The sequence below is a fragment of the Suncus etruscus genome, chromosome 11, assembly GCF_024139225.1.
Source record: "Suncus etruscus isolate mSunEtr1 chromosome 11, mSunEtr1.pri.cur, whole genome shotgun sequence".
NCBI lineage: Eukaryota > Metazoa > Chordata > Mammalia > Eulipotyphla > Soricidae > Suncus > Suncus etruscus.
The window spans coordinates 17,104,415-17,118,674 of NC_064858.1; the positions used below are offsets into that span (position 1 = coordinate 17,104,415).

A 14,260-nucleotide genomic window follows, 5' to 3' on the forward strand; every position below is an offset into this window, starting at 1 on the left:
GCTTCTAGATTAGAGAAATTAGGTATTTGTCTGGATAATCACCAAGAGTGAAAAACATAAACACTCTTTATCCAATTCTTGCTCTTAATATACTTGCCATCTGGCTGTCCCTGAGTTGTAGCCTGTTAACAAACCAGTAAGTTAGTAAGTAAACATTTTCCTGAGTTTTTCCTAAGTTTTGTAAGCATGCTAGCAAACTGTTGAATCATAGAGGAAATTGTGAAATCTTTGACTTACAGCCAGAAGTACAGGTGGTCTGAACTTGTGATTTCATCTAGCATGTATGTGGGGGAGTGAGGTATTGCAAAGAAATATACTCTTGTGGGATTGGTACTCTTAAGCTATCACCATTTTATTATCAATCTGTCAATTATATTTTTTCACTATCATGTTTTAATTTCTTAGAATATCTTCTTACCTCTTTTCATATCATCTTTTGTTTTATAGATGCAATATATTCTTTCCTAAAGGTATTGATTCAAGTTTGTATTTTAAAAATTAATTGGTTGGAAGTTTGGGTCACATCTGGAAATGCTCAAGGATTACTCCTAACTCTGCCATCAGAAATCACTTCTGGAGCAGCACAGAGGTTCTTATGTGGTAACAGGAATTTAACCTGAATTTTTATGTGTGGAATAAGCACCCTATCCACTACACTATCTGTTTGATTCCTATGGAAATTTTTAAAAATCCATTTACAAGACCGGAGCAGTAAATTTCTGTAATGTAATTTTTTTCTTAGTGGAACTTCTGCTACTTATTTTTCTCTTTAGTCTATTAAGAGGACTTCACCAACTAAGAAGGGCAGTACAATGCTCATATCTTGTACACTGGGAAAAGAGTCCTCAGAAGCCATCAGTACCACATTTTGTGGTATTCAAGTGTTCTTGATGTGGTGATTGAACTTGGGATGTTGTATTTATAGGTAAATCCCCTGAATTATCTTCCTGATTTTGCAATGCTATTATTTTTTAAACTTTTTCATGTTATTATAAAAGGCATGATCTTGTTTGAGATTTATTACTTGAACTATTCAAAGTTAAGTCCTCCTCTCTATCTCATTATTTTATTTATTTCCAAGATTCATATTTCAAGGACTTCTCAAATAACATCATTGGTCAAGAATTTTCTGACTTCAATCTCACATATTTAGTAAGATATCTGGTGCATATTTAATATTTTCATATATATGATCAAGTTTAAATTCAAATCTGTCCAAAATCTAACTTGTGTCAGACTCCTCTCCTTCCAATGTCTCCTAAAGAATATGATCCACCTTTATACAACTACTTAAACTCAGAGTACATCAGTAATATATCATAAATTATTTGTAAACACTGTCCTCATAAACAGTCCATTTTAGAGTTTTTCACCTTACAAAAAAACTGGTTTACTTTTTAAAATTGATTAATATTTTAAAGTGATCTTTGTTTCATTTTTTAACCATGAATCCTGTCCTAGAAATCATCATTTCTGATGTTGTCAAATGCAACATTCTTAACTGATTTTCTCTCTTGTCTTCACTCTCTTAGACTTGTTTGCCACATAACAATCAGAATTTTTTTTTCTCTAGATTTGGGGCCACCCTTTGTAGCACTCAGAGATTACTCTTGACTCTGCACTCAGAAATTGCTTCTGGCAGGCTCGGGGGACTATATGCAATGCAGGAGATTGAACCCAGGTCAGTCTAGAGTTGGTTACATGCGAGGCAAACACCCTAACACTGTGCTATTACTCTGGCCCCATTTACTCAAAAAACTTTAGAAAGAAAAACCAATATTACACATAATATTTACTTAAAACTCTTTAATGTTTTTACTCCTATATTATCATCAAAATACTCACAAGATTTAATATCATTCATTCACTCCTCAGCATAACTCCTTCAAATTAGCAGGAAAACATCAATAGTAACAATAATAATAGGAGACTTTCACACTGTCCTATCACCCTTTGATGGGTCAACAAGGCTAATACCTAACCAGAATACATTGACTCTGAAGGGAGAAATAAAAGAGAATGGCTTAGTAGATATGGATGGGGTCTCTATCCCCAGAAAATGGAATAAATATTCTTCTTCGATGTATATGGGTCATTCTCCAGAATAAACCACATGTTGGCCCATAAAATCAAGAGAATAGAAATTGTACAAACTATCTTCTCAGATCATAACAAACTGAAATTAGAAGTGAATTACAACACAGCGGAAATTTTTAACACTTAAAAATTAAACAGCTTACTACTAATCAATCAGTGGAATAAAGACAAAATCAAAGAGGTTATCAAATGATCCCTAGAAACAAATGAGAACAAAGACACACATTTTCAGAATTTGTGGGATGCAAAAGTGGTACAAGGAGAAAAATTTATAGCTTTGCAAGCAATCACCGGGAAGGAAGAAGGAGCCTACATAATGGCACAGATTATAGAATTGAGCAGTGATCAGCAAAATGAATGAAAAATAGGCAAATAGAGGAAATAATGAAGCTTAGAACAGAAATTAATGAATTGAAAATCCAAAAAGCAATCTAAAGATTAATGAAGCAAGAGTTGGTTCTTACAAAAATAAACAAGATTGATAAACCACTAACAAAACCACACAAAAAAAGGAGAGAGAAACTTAATAAACCAAATTAGAAATGAAAAGGGGGAGATTATTACAGATACTAACGAAATTGTTAGTGTAAACAGAGACTACTTTGAAAAACTCAATGCCAAGAAAAAAGAAAACTGGGAAGAAATGGATAGATTTTTGGAATCAATCCCAAGGTTGAAATAAGTTGAACTAGCATATCTGAACAGTCTCATCATTATAAAGGAAACGAAAATGATAACCAAAAGTCTTCTCAGAAACAAAAGCTCAGGCCCAGATAGAATAACTAACGAGTTCTTTTAAAACTTTCAAGAGAAACTACTACCAATCCTTTTCAGGCTCTTTCATGAAATTGAAGAAACAGAGACACGGTCAAATAGTTTTTATGAAACTAACATCATCTTGATACCAAAAACAGAGATGTCACAAAAAATAGAACTATAGGCAAATGTCTCTGATGAACAAAGATGCAAATTCCTCAAAAATAGGATTCAATGCCTCATCAAGAAAGTCATACACCATGACCAAGTACTGTATTTTTCACTCTATAAGATGCACCTGACCATAAAACATAAAATTAAAGAGTGATCAACAAAGTGAATGAAAAATAAGCAGACAGAGGAAATAATGAAGCTTAGAACAGAAATTAATGAATTGAACATTTAAAAAGCAATCAGAAAGATTAATGAAAGCAAGAGTTCTTAATAAAATAAACAAGATTGATAAACCACTAACAAAACCACAAAAAAAGGAAAGATAAACTTTTTTTTTTTTTTTTTGGTTTTTGGGCCACACCCGGCATTGCTCAGGGGTTACTCCTGGCTGTCTGTTCACAAATAGCTCCTGGCAGGCACAGGGGACCATATGGGATACCGGGATTCGAACCAACCACCTTTGGTCCTGGATCGACTGCTTGCAAGGCAAACACCACTGTGCTATCTCTCTGGTCCCAGAAAGATAAACTTAATAAACCAAATTAGAAATGAAAAGGGGGAGATTTTTAAACGAGGAAAAACAAGAAAAAAAAAACTAAAGGTGCAACGAGTGACGCTGTTAGGAGACGGTGATTGGGAACAACCAGCCTGCAAGTCTGAAGAATATTTACAATATGCCAGTCTACAGCTGGTTAAACACCTTTACCTAACTTTTATTTTTACATCAGAAAATTAAAAAAAATTTAAAATACTTTTTTGTTAAAAAATTAACAGTCACAGCAGTGATCAAATAGTCTTAAATGAAAGCTTTATATGTGACGGTGAAAGTGCATTAACCTGATTGCTCATACTATGTGGTCTGTACAATACCACAATATTGTGCAATAAAGGGAGCATAACACTGCAGATGTCAAGTGGTTACTATATACTCTCCTCTCCTGCACTCAGGCTTCAGCTCTAGGCGGCATTCACTCCATAAGATGCACAGACATTTTCCACATCTTTTGCCTAGATATGTACAGACATGGAGACTATCATGCTGAGTGAAATGAGTCAGAGGGAAAGAGATAAACACTAAATCATGTCACTAATCTGTGGGTTTTAAGAAAAATACAATACAGTATGGTAATTATACTCAGAGGTAATAGAGATGTAGGTTGAAAGGACCAGTCCATGATATGAAGCTTACCACAAAGAATGGTGAGCAGAGTTAGAGAAATAACTACACTAACAACTATCATGACATTGATAGTGAGAGAGAAAAATAGAATGCCTGTCCTGAACAGGCAGGGGATGGGAGAGGAGGGAAATGGGAGACATTGGTAGTAGGAAAGTTGCATTGGTGAAAGGGGTTGTACATTTTATGACTGAAATCCAGCTATGAACATGTTTGTAACTCTGGTGCTAAATAAAGAAATAATAAAGAAACACATAATAATAAATCTCAGAACGATTTAATGTCTTTACTCTTGGAAAATCATCAACATGGTCACAAAGTTTTATATAATCCATTCACTCTTCAGTTTACTATTTGCATATTATCCCCATCTTGGTATTTTAACCATGTTTCCATGGTTAAACTCAGCAACAATAAATTTCCTACCACCTCCAAAATTTATACATTTGTATCTCAATGCATAAAGTTCTCTTTTCCTCCTGCTATTCCCAAGCTTTCTTTAGTCAACCCTCCACCTTTCAGCATTGTAAAAACATGGATGTGAAGAATTCTGATACTTTAAAAAACATATTTTCCATTTCTGAAACCATATTTTCTTATTTTCTGAAACCATATTGATTTCATTCATATTAAGTGATACTAAACACAAAATTTAAAAAAAACTCATAGGTACTTATTTTGTCTTTGTTAATATAACGGGGTATAAATCTGACCAAATTAACTTCTGACACTTTTTCCTTTCTATACAAATCCTGAGTAACACAAAGCAATAGTGTTACAAAAGATCTGGGTATAAAAGCTCAGCGAGTGTTAGGTTTTTAATAAAATATAAATTCTTTCTCTTTCTTCCTGTAATCAATTTAATTTCTTTCTTCCTATAATCAATTTAATTTCTGTCCTAATCTATATGCTAAACTATTTGTGCCTTAAGTATATCTATATATGTTAGGGTATAATTTATCATAGTCAGTTATAAAAGGACTTCACATTTTTTCAAAACTCCCACAACCCTTCAAAAGTGAGGAAACTGAAATATGACCTTATGCTATTTTTACATTGTATAAAACATATATTACATATTTTTGAGGAAGTAATTCAAAGTGGTAATTATCATAAGCTCTTTTGTAAAACCTCAACCAAACCATCCTGTGATACAGTAGATTTGATGCAAAGACCCAAGGATGATATGCTGTCCAAAGGATGTTTTGCTACCCAGAGCATGATTAAGGTACCATATGAACCAGGGATCGAATTGGGATCAGCCACATTCAAAGAAAGTACGTAATCCCTACTATCTCTCCAACCTTCCATTCTCTTTAGAGGTTATATGATCTATTCTATGAGTCCTGAAACAAGAAGTTCCTGCACAGGACTATTCATTGTGGAGTAACTTAGTACAGTACATTGGGGAATTGGAGTATGTAGTTTCTCTTTCCATATTTCCTAAATAAAATATTTTATCACACACACGATATCAACCCTTCCAAGAATATAGTTCAAGTGGTGAGAGTACATGCGAAGCATCTGTGAGACACTGAGTTCTATGCCTAGCATCACAGGTCCTGAAAGCATCACTGGATATGGTCTTAGTGGCTCTAGAGAACCACCAGACTACAGACTTAAGCATTTCTGGGATCAACTTCCAACTCCTGTAGAACCACTGGATATAGATCCAATTTAATATTTTTCAATCCCTTATTTTAATTTTGGCTTTATCTAAGAAACATCTTATAAAAGCTAAAATGTATTTTCAGACTTCATGTATTTATAGATCTTGAAATTCTATTACTGCTCTTTGTAAGAAAACAGCTAAAAGCATAATTTAAAAAGAATTAGTATATTTTGATTATTTTGATAAGTAATATTCTAAATTATTTGCCTGCAGTACAAAGCACACATTTGGAAGCATTTGCCTCATAATGAAAAATTTAATCACATGATTATTCAAATGACTATACTTGTGTGGAAGTACTTTGCTGATGCTATTTATTTATTCAACACATATTGAAAATAAAATGAGTCATAAGCTTTGAAGGCTAAGGCATGAATAATGCAAAATCCCTGCACCTAATGAAATCTATTTACTAGATAATTACTATAAAAGAAACCATTGTAGTATAGCAGAGCTTACATATTTTTTACCTTTTGCACTCAGTAAATGTACATTTAACTAATCAGTGAATTATTTTAAGACTAGGTTAGTAAAGAATAAAGCTAGATAACACTTATTAAAATATTGTAGTATAACATATACTATAATATATATTTACATTTGGGGGGGGTTTGGTTCACACCCAGCAGTGCTCAGAGGTTACTCCTGCTCTATGCTCAGAAATTGCCCCTGGCAGGCTCAGTGGACCATATGGGATGCCGGGATTTGAACCACCGTCCTTCTGCATGAAAGGCAAACACCTTACCTCCATGCTATCTCTCAGGCAATAATATGATTTTTATTGAGCCAGATTATTGTTCCCTATCATAGTCCTTTCATCCAATTGCAGGTAAGAGCATCCACTAGTACATTGGCACCTCTTACCTTTTGTCTTACACCTCCTACCCAAATCTAATGTTTCCAAGACTGTGAACTCTTCTTTCAACACTTACTTAAATTTATCCCTTTATCTTTTTTTGTGCACTAATATTCAAAGGAATGAGTGCTAAAGGTCCTAAATTATTTTTAATTACTTTTCAAAAATAAAGTCAAGTTTCCGCAAATATTGTGGGCTCTGCATGTAAATCTAGATAGATCTCTTTAGTTTTTAAACCAAATTTCTACAGATTTATTGAATATATTTATTCATGCTATTTCCACTTTTAGTTGTGTTATTATTTTAATAACACTCTTCTATTAAGAAATTTTCCGGAAGATAAGAAAAGTAGTGGGTTTCCAGATAATTCATACTTTTATTATCCAACATGGAATATACTACTATAGTCTACTAATACCAATACAGTATTTTATATATATATATATATATATATATATCCTTATAGATATATGTGCATTTCTGTCTAATGGAGTAATATTCCAAAATGTAAGAGAAATATTCCTCTCTGGTTAGTGAGAAAAAAGGAATATATGAATATATAAAAAAGATTGTAATTCTTATATACATGTAAGAAAAAGAATATATAATAGTAATGTTCAAAATTCTTCTAAAGGAAAGGTTAATTTTAGTTTAACAGAACTTTTTGGTTGTTTTTGTTTTTGTTTTTGTTTTGGGGGGGGTCACACCTGGCAGCGCTCAGAGATTACTGCTGCCTCTGCACTCAGAGATTTCTCCTGGGAGGCTTCGGGGAATGCTTGGAATCGAACCACCAGGAATTGAACCATCATTCATCCTGGGTCAACTGTATGCAAGCCAAACACCCTACTGCTATGCTATCACTCTGGCCCTAACAGAAAATTTTAAGGTCAAATCTTTTCAATGATTCACAGATTATTATTATTTCAATTTTCTTTTTTAATAAAAAGGAAAATCAAGATTTGAAACAATTATATATAGAATATTATAATATTTTGGAGCCATCACCACATTTATTAAAAGATTTCTACATCTTAATAATAGCTTATTCTTGATAACCAAATTTTAGCCATTACACAGATGGTCCCCAGAACCAATTAGACTTGAGCATTAAACTTCCCTTGGTTGGTCGAAGATTGCTGGTTTCAGACCTCTGAAAGTTATTTTAAGATATTATTTAAATCTACATCTAAAATATATCTTTTATAGATAAACAAAGCTTTGAAAATAATTTATCATTTTTCATATGAACTCTCCTAAACAATTTCCCCAACAATGACATTTGTCACAGAAATTAATTCCCACAAAAACATTCATTTTCATATCATTTGAGCTATACCTTCAAAATTTCCATATTGACTTGATTATTTTTTACTGAAGTTACTAATATTTTAGTATTTCCATTCCTTTCTTCTGCTCCCATATAACTTAGATATAATATGTAGCAAGCATCAAAAATATTCATATAAAGCCTATGCTTAAGGTATTGCATGCTTGCTGATATGTGTTAGTCATTTAAAGTATAAAGAACTATTCATAAAATAAAAATATATTATTTTGATTACAAACATTTTAGTTCAACTCTTAGAATTCTTTTAAACATAGACTATTTTAAGCATTATGGGGCACAGCTGGTAGGGCATTTGCTCTTGTTTGCCTTATATGCAGCTGATCTAGGTTAGATCCCGGAATCCCATATGGTCCACTAAGCCTGCCAGGAGTGATTTCTGTCAGAAGAGCCTGGAGTAACCCCAATTTGCTGCTGGGTGTGGCCCAAAACAACAAACAGAAAGAATATCTTATATTTTTTTTATCAAAAATGTTAGTTTTTTATTTTTCAAATGTAATTCTCAGAGAGGAATATGAAATATAGCATACATGTATTAACACAGTGAATTCTTCATGCTAGGCATGTCTTGCTAATGCTCACATTTAATAACATGTCTTGAGGAGTTGGAGAGATATAAGAAGATAAGATACTTGCCTTGTACACAACTGTCCCAGGTTTGATCCCTGTATCCCATAAGTTGCCCTATCATTGGCAGGAAATAATTCCTGAGTGCACAGTCAGGAGTAAGCCTTGAACACAGCTTGGTGTGGTTTCCAAACCAAAAATATTCATAGCTATAGATGCATAGTAAATATATAGGTATATATACTATCTGTACCTTTATACATATCTTGAATTCAATGAAATAGAATTCTAATATTTACATTATTTATAATAGATATTAGGTGACCGTAGAAGTATTTTTCTTCTGAAAATGTTATTTCTCTTTTCTAAAATAACATATATGTTAAAAATATATATATTTAGCTTACACTACACACAAATTTAAATAAAACTCAAATTTAACCCTCAAAACTACATTTCAGGGGCTGGAGAGATAGCACAGCCGTAGGGTGTTTGCCTTGCACGCAGCCAATCCAAGGTGTATGGTGGTTCAAATCCCGACATCCCATATGTTCCCCCATGCCTGCCAGGAGCGATTTCTGAGCACAGAGCCAGGAGTAACTCCTGAGCAAAGCCAGGCCTGACCCAAAAACAGCAACAACAACAACAACAAAACAAAAAACAACTACATTTCACAGCATTTAAGTACTACTAAAATGTAGTAATATAAGACTTTCAAGTACATTTTCAAAACAATATTTACTTATACATTTAAAATACAGGAAGATATTGGGCCATAAAATAGCTTTCTTAAAAAATAAAGCAACCAATTTGGTGTAATTTGTAAAATTATAATTTCTTTCAGCAAACATTCACTAATAAACATCAATTTAAGTAATTTAAAATTTTTGGCTTAGTTGCAAAACAACTTAATTTTGCTATTACTTTGGAATTTTATTTATTTATCTATTTTATTTTGTAAGTTCTAAGGCCTGGGAAACTATTCTGAGCATTGGCATCACTGGATAAAAAGAGCTGATAAAGAGTTTAAGACCTGTCACTTGGGAATTTAAGTAAAATCATCACCAAATTCTCTGTAAGATTTCCCCAAATATGGAGATAGCTAAATTTAGAATTTTATTTTGCCTGAATAATAAATTTAAGATCTCTTTTATTTGACTAGGATTTTAGATTAAAAACCTAAAACTATGTTTATATCCTATTCAATTTTCTAAGAAAATTGAAAGTAATCCATCAAAATGATCACATGAAGCTACATTAACATTTGTGTAGCCCAAGCCCCTTACTTTGACATCTGTGGCAATTACATGAAATTTTTTGTTTGTTTGTTATTCTAAGTTTTGTTGTCAATATTTTCTTAGATGAAGAAAATCTTTTAACATTAAAACACCAACAATGTGATTTTAAATTTAAAAAAATATTTTCCTAAACAACCATGTCAACTCTTTTACTATATGTTAAGCAAGTGTAAATAAATAAATATTTGCTACTCTGGTTTTGCCATATTTCCCTTTTTATTATTCATTGTTCTAATTTTATCACCACATCTAAAATTATCTACAAAGGAAAATTGCAGGCAAGATCTGGTTAATTCAATGTCTTACATTATATGAATTAAACATTTTTAAAAATTAGAAAAAAATTACCCAAATATTTTAATTGATACTGAATGAACAGCCAAAAGCATAATAAGAAAGGAAGCATTATTTGAACACTACAAATATAAACAGTTTTACCTTAGTTGTTTACCCAGTCCTGTGCAATCTTTCCAGAATTGTTTGGAATAGCAGGACCCTGTAACAGAGCTGACTTATATCTGAACCTTTGGGGATCTAGACAATTATTTAAAGACTGGTGGGAGTGAACGGGACAAGCCAATCACCACTACCACCTTACCCCAACACCTCCCTCTTTCCAACTTGCGTAAGCTTTTTTCAAAAAAAGAGAGAAAAGCTAAATCAGTTTACTGTTGTGGAGTTGGATTAAAAGTCAGTTACACCAATTTCTATTTGCTTTTAGAATTTTGGCTTTCATACAACAAAATACTCACTAAAAGTCTTACCTTGATTGGTGTTATTTTGCATGAAGATTCTGAAGTTGATTAATCGAAACATTAATTTTTCAAAGGGTTTATGAACAGAAGTAAATGCAAAATTGTACAGGAAAATGAGAGAAACTGTTTAGTAAAATATTATAGAAATCAACTGAGCAATGTAGTGAAAAATTGTTTTTTTTCTTTGAATTGGTGAGTTCTTCAGAGAAAATATTACAAATGACAGACATTCAAATGCCTCAGGTTCCTTAAAATGCGCTTTAAGTTTGGAGAGCACATTCAGTAGTACTTGCTGCTATTAATCCAAAGGCATGTAGCTCAATGTGCTGTCTAAATAGACATTTTCTACCATCCAAAAAAAATGGACTTAACTTTTCACACATTAGAAAAAGAATTAAAATGCACTGCAAGTAATTTATTTAGTTATAAATATGTATCACTAGGCTTATCATCCCAAAAATGAGATGAGGAAAACAGATTAAAATCATTTCATACTTAATGATTCTTTTAAATATTTATAACTTCAATTAACACTCTGATAACCAATCAGATGTGCCTGATTACAACAGTGTGTCAATTCTGGATTAAATAAAAAACCAGCAACTAACCATTGCTCTTGAGTAAGAAGCTCTTATGTTGATGCAAGACATTAAACAAAAAGTGCAGTTATTCATTTCTTGTTTCTCTTTTAAATGTTCCCATTTGTTTAACAATATTAATATGGGATACTGATTGTACTGATCTTTGGTTATCCCTATTCTTCAAATCCCTATTATTTTGTCTTTCATTAGATGAAAATCATTAGGATATAGGAAAAGTGATAATAAATAGCGTGTTTCAATTTTAGAGGTTTGAATATTTTCAAATTAGTTTCATGATTTAATTTTATATATCCAATTTAAGATAACTTTCTGTTTGTAAAGTTAACACATGCATATAAGACCAAGCAAGCAAAATCTCCAACAATTATTAGAAATTAAACACCTATTCTCTAGTAAATTTCTCAATTAAAAGTAAACTGACACGAAACATACTTAGCGTATAAATGTTATCTGACATTTCAAAATACGGTTGAGCTACATTTACAAGTGCCTGGAGCTTCGGTTCCATTAATATTTTCAGCTTTGACTTTCCTATAATTCTAATTGATTCATGTATATTAAGCAATTTCAAAAAATAGCATGTGTTATTAAAATAGAAAGCACATATAAAAGACTTCTATGAAGTGTCTCATCATATTTCTTTGGAACTTATTCAAACTACAAAAATTTTCTCACAAAACTTTCCTTAGATTGGAACCAAGGAGCTAACACAAGGGTCAGCCATTCTTTTCCTGTGGAGCAGCTTTGCCCTCAGGCCCTAACATCAAACCTAGTTAGTGAAATGATTTGGAAAATGAGCTCCTGGATCTTTGATCTCTGCTTAGAAAGACACTAAAAACATTTTCAAGAAAGTATTCAAAGACCAAAAAATGTTCACATAAAATCTAATTTTACAAAAACTAAATGAATTGAGATAGGAAATTTTTATTTTTTCTAAATATTTGACATGTTTAGGCATACCATGTTCATGGAAAATGATTAGTCTGGTAACTTTTCTTTCATAAGAAAACATAAGTATTGTACTTCATTGTTTTCATTATTTATGAAAACCATACTATGTTATAACTTCATATACATTAGCTAACATGTCTGCTCTTCTGTTCTTAAAAAATGCAACATATTCACATAATAATTCATGTATGTGTCACCAATAAATTTATGATATATATAGTCTTTGCTGTGTGTGATGAATATAAAATATACCTACATAATGGGATAGCCAGATTATTGAATAGTAAATAGAGTGATTAATGCACAATATCCTCCCAAACTCTAGCTGAAGAGTCTCTAAGGTCTGAGGCAATCAAAGAAGGTGTCAGGAAAGCAAATAGATTATGAGGAGATTAGTAGAACATTTAGGTACAGGTAGAATTTCAAGAGAAAAAAGGGAAACACATCTTGGATGAAAAATGTAGACATGCTAAATTCTGCACTATAATGACAGTGAAAACCATTTACGTTGTAGAGGAGATTTTATCAAGCAAAACAGAAAATTAGATAGTCCAGGATATAAATGCAGCGGGGGGGGGGGTGTGTGCAGTTATATAGTGCATAGAGCTATTTATCTCATACATACTAACATCATTTAGGCCTCTTACATGCAATATTGTTCTCCAAACTCCACTAGGAGTGATTGATGGGCACAAAGTCAGGAATAATTATAATAACCATCAGGTGTGATTTGAAAAAACAATCTTAAAAATAATAATCAGAGTCTTAATTCAGGAACTTGGAGAGCTCAGTATTTAATTGATAATCTCTTAACAGTTTATAAGTTAATGATAAATTCAGCAAGAAATAAATGCAAGTGGGATGATCTAGTAAAGTTGAAATAAATACAAGAGGAGTAGTGAAGCGGCTGAATAATAATTTGACTGGCAGTGTTTGCCTGTCTGAGCATTATGGTAAAATGAATGATAGAAGGAAACATTTAAATTGGGGTCAATGCAATACTAATAATTTTATATCATTGATTCTATTTATCAGTCATTAATTCATAATGCATGCTATAAATCCTGTATATATTTGGAACTAGAAATTTGCAATAAAATCTTTATTATTCTTTACATAGAGGAAATGAATATGAGTTGATAATTTATTCATATAAATGCCCTTACATCAATTTGTAGCTACTACTTTCAACTAGTACATTGAAGTTCCTAAATATAAACATATACAGTTAAATATATATATACACACATATACATGTACATTGTTATCTGCTGAAAACACAAAATTGTGATTTAACATGATGCAACAAAAAGCAATGTCTGGAGAGATATTACAGCAGGTAATGTGCTTTGCCTTGCATGAATGGCCAACCCCAATTCAAGGGTTTACCCCATATGATTCCCTGACCCCTGCCAGGAATTTTCCCTGGCTCAGATCCAGGAGTAAATCCTAGTCAATGCCCCCCCCCCCCATAAAACAAACAAACAGTCAGGGGAGAAAAACCTCAGATAGTACCTATGTTTTGATCTAATATCCTTTTAAACTGTTATCTTGCTTAAAGCTTTTACCTTCAACTGTAAGTTCAAAGCCAATATTACCTAGTTCTTAACCATTTTGTGTCTTTTCATCAGTATTCACTTGTTTCTCTTTGCTGCCATTTCTTTTTCTTTTTGGTCACCTGTCTTACTTTTTTTTGTTGTTGTTTCTTTTGCATTTTGTATCCTACCTTTTGTGTGTGTCTCTTTTCCAAGAAAATAGTTGCCTTTTGACATTTCCAGATAGATAAATGTAAAACCTAATAACATAGACAAAGTTCTCAAACCATGCATTGTTCCCATTCCACAATCAGTGTCCAATCTTCCAAGTACCTACATTTCCATAATCCATGGCAAGATTATGAAATTGTAGTAGTTTTGCCACTGTTTTTGGTTAGCTCTTTAACACATGCAACATATTACGAACAGTCTAATCTGATGATACCTTCAAAAAAATCTAAATTTGGGACCCCCC

At 32.3% G+C, this 14,260-nt stretch overlaps 1 protein-coding gene across 1 annotated transcript in view; it reads right to left on the reverse strand.

Annotated features, from left to right (window-relative positions):
* Positions 1–10,443, reverse strand: part of SLC38A4 (solute carrier family 38 member 4) — a 48,454-nt gene extending 38,011 nt beyond the window's left edge. Inside the window, exon 1 of the mRNA XM_049783890.1 lies at positions 10,381–10,443. The gene's annotated coding sequence lies outside the window, so the exon portion shown is untranslated. The remainder of the gene's footprint in view (positions 1–10,380) is intronic.
* Between the last annotated feature and the right edge of the window lie 3,817 nt (positions 10,444–14,260).